Raw genomic sequence first — 14912 nt, 5'->3', positions numbered from 1 at the left:
TCCTCTATGTATTTATACTGCTTTCCCCTTCCTTCTCCCCCTCGCCCCCTTCTCACTCTCTTTGCCTCTTTCCTTCTCCTCTCTTATTCTCTCTCTATCTTTCGCTTTGTTCTTATTTTACTCTCTCTCTCTTTTCTGTTGTCTCCCCCTCTGTCCATCCCTCCGTCTCTCTCTTTCATCCGTTTCCTCTCTCCCTACTCCTCTCTCCCCAGGCCTTCCTCTCTCCATCTTGTATTTCTGTGCATATCGTATTCGTTCGCAATATCGACGTCAGACCATTTTACTACAAACGTCCCCCTTCTTCGCCAGCTGCTCCGAACAGAGAGTTCACCCGGAGGTCAGCACTATCAAGGTTCATCACCAAACGTCTTTTGAAGCCTGTCTGAGTGGAGAGTTCACCTCGATAGGAATACAACAACACAGTTTCCGCTAGACTACATAAAGCAACGACCATGAGACCATTAGGATATACCATTAGGATATATCCAGGATGTGATTTGCCGCGCTCGTCTACTTTTTTTCACAAATCTCACCCTGGATACATCTTTCTAGGGGTAAGGGTGTTTGACTCCCAGCTGAAAGATGTATACAGGACACACCTTACCAATTTGTATAAAGTGACGCTAATGACTCAATGAATAGTGAATGGATAGTGATGGAGCCCAGGCCGCGTGGAGAACAGTGCGGAGCTCCGGGTCCTCACCGCTCACAGCCGCTGTCTAACCCCCCCCGCCCCGCCTGATTGGTGGAGGGCCTCGACATTCTGACCAGCGGCAGTGTGGGTGTTTGGCCGTCCACGCCTTGAACTACCGCCAGCCGTGCATAATTAAGCACCCCCGCAGGGTAATTGGATGTATGTGCGTGTGTGTGTGTGTGTGTGTGTGTGTGTGTGTGTGTGTGGACTGTATTGTGTGTGTGTGTGTGTGTGTGTGTGTGTGTGTATGTGTTTGGACTGTGGTGTTGTGTGTGTTTGGACTGTGGTTATGTGTGTGTTTGTTTGCTCTGCACAGGAATCTTTCTGAAGGACCTGCCAATATACATCAAGGTTGGGGGATGAGGTGTTTTATCAACTGGAGGTATGTGCAATTTCTGTCTCTTGTTTTATATATATATATATATATATATATATATTTATACATGCACCACACACACACTCACACAACCAACAAGGATCACCTTGCAGCAGCCTTCTCTGTTGATAGCCCATCAGTACATTGATGCTGCATTAAACCAATGTTAAATAATTTATTATATTTATATAACACCCCACACACACACACACACACACACATACACACATACACACACACTCTAGGACTGAGCCGTTAGAGTCACTGGTGATTTTTGTGAAGTTGTCTACCTTCGGCCAACCTCCCCTGGTCTCCGTGGCAACAGAGGAGGGCGAGTAGGAGGCTGGCTCAGTGCATCACACAGGGTTGTCGGTTCAATTCCCAGCCAACTTTACACAGACACCCTTGCCCTTTTTAGCCACTTAAAAAAAAAACGGCAACTTCTGGAGGAGAATAAAAAGGGGAGGGGGTTAAGAAAACTTTAACGTCACTCACAGGAGGGAACTCATATTTGATGTTGTATTGATTCTAGTTTGGCCGTCAGCGCGCCACCAGAGGTTTAAGGAATAAATAGGATTCAACCGAGTGAAGCGGTGGACGTATCCACTAACGGACTCCATGATAGATCCCCCGTCATAAAAACTGATACACAAAAACAGATGTACTGTACGCATCCTTGGCTGCCTCGAATGTGTGCTTGTCTTTTAACCCCGTCAGTCTCATCACATTCTTCTCCACATGCTTTGACCTCGCCCCACAGGTCCTGCAGAGAAGGTGGCTGCAGCCTCCATCTTAAATATAGACAAATGCAGGCAGAACAGGGCCAAGACTCTCCAGCCATCGCAACAAAATAGAAGCGGGTGCACCTTTATCCCAAACACGGCTCAGTATTTTAAACACGGTTTATTTGGTTACGATTAACATGTTTTTTCACTGAATTCCCTCAGAAGGATCAAACAGCCGCGCAGAGTTTGTCTGTTAGCTTCACAGTCCCTGAGGGGAGGACAAGACAGAGCTGCTTTCCATAAAGCAAAGGGAACTCCGTAGGAACTTGAAGGAAACTTATTTTCTTTGTATTCTTACGCTTCTTTTTGTCGTAAGTTTTTGTTGTAAGTTGCAGACAACCGAAGGCTTTAGTTTAGCATAGCTGCAGCTACACAAGTGTTTGTGTGACAGTCGGTTTCAAAGGAAGTCACTCACCGCTTAACATTTAAATTCCTGTTCCAGATAAATACGAAAACATGACAACCTTGGTGCACCGTGGCGGTTCTTTATTCAGCGGGGTCTGAGTTTCTGTTTCTGAGGTGGCAGAGAATGGTGACTTCTACAATGGCACACTCACCTTTTTCTCCAACTCTAGACCTGTTCTTCAACTGGGTTTTTTTTTATCAATCCTGGAATAAAACTAATAAAAATAAGCACTCATCATTCTTCTAGTTATACTTTTTTGGGGGGTTGTTTTGCTTCTAAATTGACTGATTACATTTAGAACTGATTAAAAACCTTTACAGAAGATTTACTTGAACATTTACTACTGAATACTTTTTTACCTCAGGATGTTTTTAAAGATTGTATGTTTTTTTAAGTTATTTAATAATCTGTTTTGTGATTCAATATGAAATAATGTTTGTACTTAGCCTTGCTTATTTAAAGACGTTGTAAAAATGTTGTGATTATAAAAAGGGTTAATGAGGGCATTTTCTCATGAAAGTAACGGTGAGATGGAGCTGCTCAGTCGACAGCAGCCAAACCAACATGGCCGCCCTCCAAGAGCCACAGCAATAAACCGCAGAGTGCTGTTACGACGCTCAGCCTTTATCCGGCCGCAAATCTCCATATTAGTGTCCCCTTTTTTAACTTGTTTAAATCGTATTCTCTGTCAACAATATTAAATCAGAGAGAGAGAGAGACAGGGAGAGAGGGAATATCCTGGTGAGAAAGAGCTGGTTCCCATAAGGCTCTATTGTCTGCTTGCATATCTTCCTGGAGTAGAGCTGATGGCTGGTGCGTCATGACAACAGGCCTGTTAATCGTCCACTTGGTTATAAATAGGTAAGGGATAATCACCTCAAGGCAGGGTAATAAACAGTTTGATATGCCCGGCTCGTGGACGGTAAGCCGTCCACGAGCCGGGCATATCAAACTGTTTATTGCCCTGCCTTGAGGTGATTATCCAGTTTATTCTACTTCTTGCTTGCCAACATAATAAAACAATTCAAATACTTTAATAATTATGCTTTTTCTTATTCATATTGCATGCTTATTAAATGTTTACTCATCTAAAAACTAAATGTTTTAGTTCATCTCACTCAAAAAGTAGTCCCCTTTAGAACTACGGTGAATAACGTTAGCTCAGCTGTAGCTGTAGCTATAGTTTCTATAGCAACCAGACAAGGCTGCATCTGATCACTATTTTAATAACGTAGTTGCTACATTGTATTTTGCTTGCAAAACTATGCATCGATTGACCCTCCGATAGATTTCTGACACATTATGGAAAACTTTTTTAAATAAGGTTTATTTTTACAATGGACCTCATGTTTGAAATTTCTGTGATAGAAAAAAAATACAAGCGGCGTATTGATCTACTATTTGATGACACTGTGCTCAGTCAGCAGCAAGTACAACCGACAAGTCAGCGGGCAACCTGCCGGGTTAATGCCCTCCTCCCAGCCAATCAGAATCAAGCATTCTTAAACGAAGTAGAATAAATATAGATATTCTAGGACTTCACTCTGGCAGTGGTTAAGTAAGCTGGAGTTGGGGTAGTTTGGCTGCTTTTCACCTTGTGCGCCTGTTAAACTTGATGCAGCGACGCTTATAAACATAGTACAACAGATACAAAATGGCCACCTAAGTAGCTTTACACATTGTGTGGAGGACTTCATCCATGTTTAAGAGAACAAGGATTTCCTCACTTATTTTTGAGTGTGTTTGTGTGTGTGTGTGTTTGTATGTGTGTGTGTTTGTGTATTTCTACGTGTATGTGTGTGTGTGTGTGTGTGTGTGTGTGTGTGTGTGTAATTCTACCTGTGTGTGTGTGTCTGTGTCTGTGCCTGTGTGTGTGTGTGTGTGTGTGTGTGTGTGTGTGTGTGTGAAGGACTGGCTGGCTGAGTCGCTGGCTCTTTGGCTGAGCGGCTTGCGGACTGACTATCTGACTGACTAACTGGCTGGTTGACTGACTGGTTGTCTTTCTCTCTGTCCTTGAGTTAAATTAGCTTGGCAATCACCCGTTAAAAAAAGAAAACAACCAATCAGCATCATTCTCTCCACTTGTGAATTACAACATACTGTACATACATATTCACAGAAATAGACCCTAAAGATATATCTGAAGACATATCAGTATGCCTCCTGTGTGATGCGCGAGTCGATCACAACACATGAATCATTTATAACGAGGACAACTTTCCAAGCAGAAGCAGGTCATCCAAAGTTGTTGCTTGTTTGTGTGTTTTTTGGAGAGTTAAGTTTGAGTTTGGTGGAATATTTTCAAAACGCTCGAGCAGCAGATTCGATATGAACTACGTGTGGTCTGTGGGCGGCGTGTTCCTGCGATGCCCTACTTATCGATTCCCGGCTCTGTTTTCCTCTGTTTTTCTCAGTTTAGCCGTCCGGCGTGATAGCTTGGGAATCTGCTGTCCAATCAATCCAACTAGAAGATGCCTGATATTGCTGTGTGTGTCTGTATGTACAAGTGTAAGTATGTGTGTGTGTGTGTGTGTGTGTGTGTGTGTGTGTGTGTGTGTGTGTGTGTGTGTGTGTGTGTGTGTGTGTGTGTGTGTCTGTGTCTGTGTGTTCTCTGTCAAATTCTATGCTGTGTCTCTTTCTGAAATCTTCTCTGATCCCGAAATTACCCAGCAACACAGAATTAATTACTGATGACTTGTGTTTGTGTGTATGTGTGGGTGTGTGGGTGTGAGAGAGAGTACATGTGTGTACACATGCATGTGTTTACGTATACTTTAGATTTCACTGCTACTGTACGTGTGTGTTTGTGTGTGTGTGTGTGTGTGTGTGTGTGTGTGTGGTTTGTGTGCGTGTGTTTGTACGTGTGTGTGTGTGTGTGTGTGTGTATGTGTTTCAAACACTCACACACAGACACACACACACACACATACATTCAAACACAGTGTTTGAATTATGTGTGTGTGTGTGTGTGTGGTTTGTGTGTGTGTGTGTGTGTGTGTGTGTGTGTGTGTACTTTAGACGTCCTGTGCTGCTGAATATCAGTCAGTCAGCGCCTTGTGACTGGACACGCCTGAGGAGGAGAGGGGTGGAGGGGGTGGCTATGGGCGGGTGGAGGAGGTGATGGTGGTCCGGAGGAGATGTGTTTCTGGGATGCTGACAGAATAACACGGCCTTGTAATTTGCTGGTCCTGGGGTCAAGAAGGGAGAGATAGAGAGAGAGAGAGAGAGAGAGAGAGAGAGAGAGAGAGAGATCGGCTGGGAAACAACAAATGCTACTATTTGGTTGTACTGGCTGTACTTTTATCAATGGCAATTCCTGCTTTATTGCACAATCACAATCACAATTATTTGCCATCTAGTTAATTAGCAGATGTTTTTATTGAACCAAGCAGTGAGGGCATCTTCCTCAAAGATGCCTACAGGTAAACGATGGGGTTCAAACAAAGTACCCTTCTGCTTGGAGTTAAACGCCCCTAACCACTAACCCTAACCCCTGCCTTGCCTTGCCTTAAAAGTTAAAATAGTTAAATAGCGAAGTTCCAAATTAGCTTTTTTGGGGGTTTTTTGTTTGTCAGAAATATCCCTTTCCACCGAAATTATTGTCGACCTTGATTTAACCCTTTTCTTTGTTAATGTTGCTGCTAACATCTCAAATGAAGCTGGTTCTTTCTCAATGTTATCATTAGCACTGGAGTGAGGCCAGTACAGGTACAGTACAAGACAGATCGCAATCTCACTTGGTCCTGAGAGGAGATACATCAGAGTAAATCATATCAGACCTGTTCTGAGCCCATAACACACTCCGCTGCGGGTGGAAAAGTAATCAGCTGCCGTTTTGTTTGTGATCTACGATGTTTACAGCAACTGAAGAGAGACTGAGCACCGCAGGAAAACAGAAGGAGTTCAGTCCCTCTCCCTCTTTCTCTCTCTATATACTCTCTGTCATATTTCTACCTACTAGTTTGTTTCATTATTATTTCATTATTTTTCACTCAGTTCCCCCGCCTCAAGTTCAACTCTGGTTGATTCTACAGACAGGAAATACTTCCACCTGTCAGTTCCTTTTCTGTTCCATCTGAAGTTTTTTGTTCAGTTGGCTTTGGGTTCTGGCGAAGGGAAGGTTAGAAATGTAATGTCATGTCCTCTGAACCGCCTCGGCATGGCCTGACAAGAACGAGAGGAACTCTAACTCGTCCATCACACTGAGACGTGAGAGGAGTGGGATTTTAGCGTTGGGAATCTACATTTTTATTTTTTCTGAGAAAATTGTATCGCCAACAATTTATTTGTTGTCTTAGTTGTGATTTATTATTACTAAAGGTATTGTTATATTGCATGCTGGAATATCTCCAATCACTCCAGCAGGCCACATCCAGTTGTTATGCTGCTTATTAACAGGGCCACACTTTGGTCGTCGTCCCCCACCCCCTCCTATAACAACACAACGAACATCGAACTCTTGCGTTTGTGACTAGCAAAACTCTGAGTTTCATCACACTCTCTTTTTCTCCTCTCTTGCATCTCTCTCTCCTCTCTCGCTCTCCCTCATCCCTCCCATGTCTCTCCCCTCTCTTTCTCTCATTCCTCTCTCCCTGTTCCTCTCCCACTCTCTCTCTTGTTCTAATTATCCCACAACTCTTTCATTCTCTCTCTTCTCTCTTTCATTACCCCTCTCTATTATTCCTCTTTCCATCTCTCTCTCTCTCTCTGCATCCATCCGTCTTGGTCGCTCGTCACCAGGTCCCCTCGTTGTCACAGAGACGGCATGGGGGAGAAAAGGTCAGGGCGGTAATGCACCAAGTGACAGCAGATACATCAAACAATTCTGCGGTGACTTTCGGGAGATACATCGTGCAAAAAGGCGAGGTTTGGGGTGGATCGTCCATTATCGTTCTGTACCTTGTTGGAAGGGTTGTTCGCTTCCGTTCAGAGTGGAGAGACGCTTGAGGTGAGAAATAGTGGACGTTTTTCGTTTATTCTTTTGTTCGTACAAATATCACATGAGGAAATGCGATGTCGGACGGCCCAGCATTCAAAGGCGTTGATGGTCTTTTAAACTTTATAATGTACTCTTTTTTATGTGACTACAGACTAACCTGTACGTTGTCATCAGTAGAAATATGTGGTTTTATTAATTTTCAGTGTGTGCCCCAAATCTGTTTGTTCTTCTGTAAGCAGCAGCTCCACTTAATTCCCGATACGGGACATTTGTGTGGAAGGTGGGGTAATGGACCCCTCACACGTGAGCCTGTTAATCTACTCTGGAATATTCTCCTCATAGTTCATCCTGGTCACACACCAAGGATTTAGAGAATCAGACGCCATTTAGTAGTAAATCACGTCTTATATTGTTCCTCATCTTAAAAGTCACTTTATTTCTGATTCAATTAGACATGCAAGGCCCCCACTTGGCTCAAGCGCAATACCAGTGCAGGTTTCTGTGTGGAGCCTGAAGACATATCAGGAGCAGGTTGGAGCCGGTTTCTGTTCAATGTACAGCCATGTGAAGCAGGTCAAAGCTCTCTGTCTCGGGGCTCGTTGGCAAACAGACGATCAACAGTCCAAATACCAGGGGACTTTCACTTTGTTAAGTTCAGTTCCTGACAGCGAGTGGATAGAGTTTCATTAGATGAAAAGGTTAATGTGTGGGATTAGATCAGCCCTCTTTCTCCTGATGGGGACCGGGGAGCTGGTTGGTTTAACCACTTGAACTCTGTTGTTACAGCAGAACCTGGTGAACAGCTAACACCTCTCTGATGCCTTCAACTAAAGGTCACCAAGATGAATAGAGACATGGTCTGTGAGAATGCCTCATATAAGTACACAGCATATTTATATATCAGACACTGTTCGAGTGGGAGAGTGTGCCAGTCAAAGGCTTTTATTTGCACATAAAAGTTATGTTTTCTTTTATTAAGCAATATAATATCAATGTAACTCACATTGTGAATTAAATTAATTAATTAGATTAATTAAATTAAATTAATTAATTTAATTAATTAATTTAATTAATTAATTTAATTAATTTATGCATTCCATATGGGTTCTGTATATGTTTGATTATTATAAAAGGAATATAAACACCACGTACCTTGTAAGCAACATGCCTGGTTTGGACCAAAATATATACATATAAACGTGTTCAGATTTGTGTGTAAATCAATGTTTGATCTATAAATGTAATTTTCTTAGGATCACTGTAATGAAAACAATGTGTTTTGACAGAAAACACATTGTACAAATAATAGCACTTGTAGGCCTACTAATAACCAATTTATAGTAACCGCAATGTGCCTTGTTGGTTCTACCCAGCTACTGTTTAGATCCAAGATGAAACCAAGATGGCCGCTAGGTGACTAAGGCACACTAAGGAGTTTGAAAAGTCCTCCCGGGGAGACTCACAAGACTCACAAGATGGAGACCCCTAGACTGCCAAGGCAGGCGTCCTTTTTAATGGCAGCGTGGAATTTGCTAGAACGCCAGCACAGTGAATAAGAAGATGCTTGACATTGTGTGTCGCTGACCTTGCAGGGGTTCAACCAAGCATACCAAGTATTACGTTCAGATACTACTGATGGTGCTCCTATAGTTGTCTATGAGGAATAGAAAACACACTTATACACGTGTACATACTCGTAAACATTAGATACTTACAGAGTTATACATCTAGATTCTAAGAACAACTTGGATACTGTTATACACACACTATCACATATGCTGTTTGTTGTATTGGGTCACTGTTGGTGTGTGTTTTATGTTATATTGTGTTGTGTAGTATTCATGTGGTGTAAATTGAGGAGCAGTTGCGTCATATTGTGTATTTGTTGTGTTATGTTGTGTAGTAGTTTTATTGTGTTTGGTATATTGTGTAGTAGTTAGTGCATAATAGTTGTGTGGGTTGTGTGTAGATATAGTGTAGGTCAGAAGTGCAGACAGAGCCCAGAGTTAAATAAGATGAGCCACCAATAAGAAACAAGTGGTCTTATTCACCCTCTCTCTTTCACATACACACACACTCTCTCTCTCACACACACACACACACACACACACACACAAAGCCAAACACAGCCGTCCTGTGTGCTGTTTCAATCTCAACCACATTAATTTCCTAGAGTACAATTTCTTACATTTCACGCTTGATTTCCTATTTTTCCCTGCGCATTTACAGAAATATATTTGTTTGCTCACACCGTCAACTTTAATAACCGAGTGGAGAGACGTGTTCTTCTGTCGATGAGAGAGGGCCGTCACTTCATAAGGACAAGTTTGTCGTTAACAGTTTGGCTGTAGAATACGTTGTTGTACACTGACCAGACTACACCCAGGGCACTGCGGACACACCACAGGACCACATTATCACAGAACCACAAGCACAGCCATCACACCACATCACACTTAGACAATACGTATAGATTGATTATGTTGAACCATTTCAATAGAGTCGTATTGCAGTACAACCGATGTAAAACTTGGGTCTTAGGTGGAAAATAGTGTAGTAGGTGTTCGATTCCCAACTGATCAGGAGCAATCTTTGAGCAAGATGCCCCAGAATTGAGATTGAGGTTTTGAGGTTTGTTTAGTCTGTCTGGAAGGGGAAGTGATAGGAGAGGAATCTAAAACCAAAGACTTTCTAACTAAGAGAGAGAGTAATGTAAGGACAATTCAAACCACCTCATAGCTTGACACACACGGCAAAAGCATCAAAATTAAATTTGCTGCTACAAAGCTGACGCAGACGTCGATTTAGCATTAAGCTATACGGTTTGGCTTTCAGCCATCAAATTAGGTCTGTTTATGGATGTAACGTTGCAAATGCAAATTATTGATGTGTCCTTTCAGGGACCGGGGCTACGGTGGCATATTGGCAGCAGAAAATTACCTTTGACACGATTATGCTTTGTGGGGACGTGGCAGGTCCTCATGAGTGTGTGTGTGTGTGCGTGTGATGATGACGGCGGAGTCAGTAAACCAACAGGGACAGAGTGAGGTCATGTCCTCTGACACCTACTTTAGCCTTTCTCTGATCCAAATAATCTAATTTGAGAACTGATTTTATATTCACTGTTCATTTGACATTGTTTCACAACTTCATTGATTATTTCATATCTGCACAATCTGAATGTATTGAACTCCTGTCCATCCCTGGAAGGAAAGATCCTTCCTGTGTGTTCCTTCTCAGAGTTTAGTTTCGTTGTTTATGTTTTTTTCTTTCTTTATTCCTTCATTAATTTTTTTCTTTCTTTCTTTTATCCTTCTTTTTCATTTTCTTGTTACTATATTTTTCTTTCTCTTTCTTTCTTTGCCTGTTTTCAGAACTGAGATCTCATCAGACTCTTATTTGGAACAGCACCAGATCCTAGTGTCTTATCTGAGGTTCATCATGCTTCCAACCCATAACATAATGGCTGTCCATTCAAAACAAAAACAAAAAATCCATAGAGTGAGGGAGAGCTCAAGTATTTTTTCAAAAGGATGACTCACCACAACTCTCTCCAGCTCTACTGGAAAAAAAAAACTATTTCTCCATGACCTTTGAACTTTCTGTAATGGACGGAGTGGGTTGGGGTGGTAGTGTCTCAGGTGTATGTATGACAGTGGAACGCAAAGTTTCATGGAAGTGTTTGAAGTGTGACCTTTAGAGAGAGAGAGAGAGAGAGAGAGAGAGAGAGATGGATAAAGAGGGGAATGAAAGAGAGGTGAGAGAGGTGAAATGAAAGAGATGAGGGATAGTTACAGAAAGAGTGGGAGAGGAAGAGGGAGAGAGGAATGAGAGAAAGAGAGGGGAGAGACAAGGGATGAGGGAGAGCGAGAGATAGAGAGGGAGAGAGAGGAGAGAGGGATGTGAGAGGAGAAAAAGAGAGAGAATGTGAGATGGATAGATAGATAGAGATGGAGGCTTTATTTGTATTATGCTTGGCACCAAAAACACATTTTGATAGATGGAGAGATGGACTGAGGGATAGATAGACAAGCAGATACACAAGTTGACATACAGCAGACAATGAATGGCCAGTTCAAGGCTCAAAACCCAACTGAGCCTAGTTGGACTGGCCTGCTTTCCGCCACAAGCAGAAGGCTTGCACTGTCTTGCACTGAAGCTGAATTCATCACCAGCTTGTGAGTAAAAATACCACATTCTTGTTTGCTCCTTGTCTGTTTGTCGTTCTGCACTGTGGAGGAACACTGACACCCGATCATCTCATCGCCGTTAATGACTGAGGAGAGAGAGAGAGTGGGAGTGATCCCATCCCCTTGGGAAGGTCCAGGGTCATTTTAACAGTCTCCTTATCAACCCCTGCACGACCCAGCTGGTGAATATTCAATTAACCAGCTTCCCTAAAAGCACTTAGTTCATATCACTGAAGTAGTTCTTATTTACTAGATTCAAGCTAAAGTTCATCTTAACTCACACCTGCCTTGGAGGTGAAGTAATTTGTTTAGATAAAAGTATCTGCTATGTGATTAAATGTCAATCAAATTAACTATAATTTAAAGGTGCCATATTTCATGTTCATGAACCATTACGAGCCATGTAAAAATCCATCCCTTTGTGTCATCAAAATGAGGGTGTGTTTAACCAGGTTAAGGGAGATGATTGGTTGGACTGTCTTCAACTGGTGGGCTAGAGTTTACCAGCCAATCTGAGCGGACACTCCCATTTCTGATGACACAAAGGGTTAGATTTAATGAAATAGGGGCCCTTTAATGGCATGTATTTTAATGTAATATAAGTCAAAGGTAATGTAATTCCTGAATGAATAGAAAATGTCATGACGGACCCAGTCCAAAGCTGTATTATGTGTGTTATTTGCAGACTCTACTCTGACTCCTACTCCCTGCTACCTTCAGAGTTCATATTTGAATGGCTAAACTTTTCCACAAGAGCCCACGGGAGGAAAAATCACTTTGATTTAAAATTGAAATTGTAAACAAAACACTTTCCAAAAATGTCAGCCTGGGGCATCTGTGTTAGTTCAAGCATGAGTGTCTCTGTGTGTGTGTGTCTCTCTCTCTCTCTCTCTCTCTCTCTCTCTCTCTCTCTCTCTCTCTCTCTCTCTCTCTCTCTCTCTCTCTCTCTCTCTCTCTCTCTCTCTCTCTCTCTCTCTCTCTCTCTCTCTCTCTCTCTCTCTCTCTCTCTCTCTCTCCTCTGTCCAAGCAGTTTAAACGTCCATTGATTCATGGTAGGCCTACTTTAAGTAGCTTTGCCGCCATCATGCTACATGAGGTCAGAAGTTATTGGTCATCCTAAACCTAAACTTAAACCCTGAATTTAGATATTCTCTTATTGTCTGTCACATGGGCACGAGCTATGGAGGGGGAGCATGTGTCCCTCTCCAAATATTGGAAAGCGTGCCAAAAAGAAAAACATTAGGTCCTATACAAACTCTCGCCTGCCATTGAAATGCGGCTGTCCGTGTGTTTCCTTGCCTTTCACGCCATCTGCTGGCAATCATCTGCAACGGCCAATCCATTTCTGGACTCACCGGTATATATATATATATATATATATAGGGGTACAGGGGTTGACCGGCATGCCCTCAGTCAGATGGATTTGGAAGAGGAGGTCTCTGGTCACTGCATCACTCCAAAGGGTTGAGAATATATATATATATATATATATATATATATATATATATATATAGGTCTTTGGAGGTCTTGACCGGCCTGGCACAGAAGGAAAAACCTGCATCTGCATGCAAACAATACCTCCTTTATCTGCATATCAGGTCAGGGGGCACTTTGTGTCATTTTGGACAGACGCGAGATTGAGATAGAGATAATACTTTTTCGAATAAAATGTACTGCTGATTTTTATGTTTTTCTCATGAATTACTGTATTTCTTACATTTTACAGTAGGGCACATCTTACCCAGTGACACTGGCAGAGGTGGTGCTGATTCTGGGATGTAGGACATTGGATAGTAACATGAATAACACTAACAAAGTAAAACAAATGGCCACATAAACAGTCAGTTGTCTGTGATAGTTAGGCATGCTGATATTTTGCACATTCTCTTCCTGACTTTTTAAGAGGAAGGCACACAATAGCTTCAAACAAAATCCATTTGTTCATCTTCGGATTAATTCAAGATTTTTATGATTTTACACATTCGAACAAAAACAATAAAAATTCCATCAATATCAATTCATTGTGTTTCAGTTTTCTAGAACTTTTCTTCAGATGCTCGTCAGTCATTGTGATGATTTTAATGGTTCAACATCTAGGCTTTTGGCTTTTGGACTGTTTACATTGTTTTTAAATAAATCAAATGCCAAACTAAAACAAATCCGAAAGATTAACTAGTGACCATATTGGGGGTGATACCAGGTGCGATTCTAGGTTTATTAAACATCCGGGGCTCAGTGGGACGATCGCGGGCGGACGAGATTGTTGACGAATCTATTTTTTTCAAACATTCGGGGCTATTTCTATTTGATCCGGGGCTTTAGCCCCGAATAAAACAGCCTAGTGACGCCACTGGGTGATACGTCTAAAGTTGTTTAATGCATGTCCTGATGTTCTTCTAAAAGGCGTCTGAATAGACTGCAGAGTTTACCGCCGGCCAATAGGGGGTAGCATTGGATTAAAGACCGCTGACCGGCTCAGTTAGGAGTCGGCCTTATTGTGTTTGTCACCATTACAGACGTTCATGTTACGGAGGTTGAATATTAAGCTGTTAACATAATTCATGTAAGTCCATTATTATTCTTTATCACTATTGTTGTTGTCAAGGTTGGTTAAGTTCCTGATGATATTTATGTTAGACATGTGCATGTAGGAATTACTGGTTGTAGCTTATTGTTATTTTGTGTATTGCTGTAGGGCTTCTTCATCTTTGTCAGGGATGTCTTTAGAACCGGCTCAGGCGTAGGAGCTGCCCAGGCCCCTTTCCAGTTATTTCAGTGCACTGGGCCTGAACTTGGGGACAGCATGTTGAAAGCCAATCCCAGGGACCCCTGGTGGATCTGATCGCAACCTCCAACTCTGATGAGACCACCGGATCAGGGAGGTTTGTGATATCTGACATCACTGTGCCACAGAACATGTTTTTTCTGAGTTTCTCAACAGGCTCTGATTCAGGTAGCCACGTGGATTGGCAAGCCAGCAGTTGCTGTTCAACAAGAGGAATGGAGGGCCTTGACTCCATCTGTGTTGCTCAGAAGGCTCCAGGAGGGTTTTATGGGTGTTATGATGCGTTCACACAAAAAAAAAATTGTCGCCTGTTTGTGTGGTCGCGCGAGTAGTCACAAATAAGACAGGGAGTGATTTGTGCAAGTTTGATCACCCAAATTTACTCGCGCCAGTGTATGAGGAGAGGACTCCTTGTATGGCGAGTGGATATTACCAGGAGAAGGATAACATCGTGTGAAATGTGTGGAGAAGAGACGTACGCCGCCGCCGTGGGGAGAGGATACGCACGCCGTCGCCATAAAATATATATATATATATATATATATATATATATATATAATTTTTTTTTTTTTTTTTTTTTGGTCATGGTTAAGGTAATTGACTGTCACGCGAGAGACTGGGGTTCGATTCCCAGTCTATATTTTTTGTTTTGTTTTTTATTATTATTATTTTCTGGTATTAATATGTCCAAATACTTGTTGATAAATAAGTTGATGACATTTTATAAAAAACGTTCG

Source organism: Micromesistius poutassou (assembly GCF_964030765.1).
Source record: "Micromesistius poutassou genome assembly, chromosome: 11".
NCBI lineage: Eukaryota > Metazoa > Chordata > Actinopteri > Gadiformes > Gadidae > Micromesistius > Micromesistius poutassou.
This window is presented reverse-complemented; position numbering follows the sequence as displayed.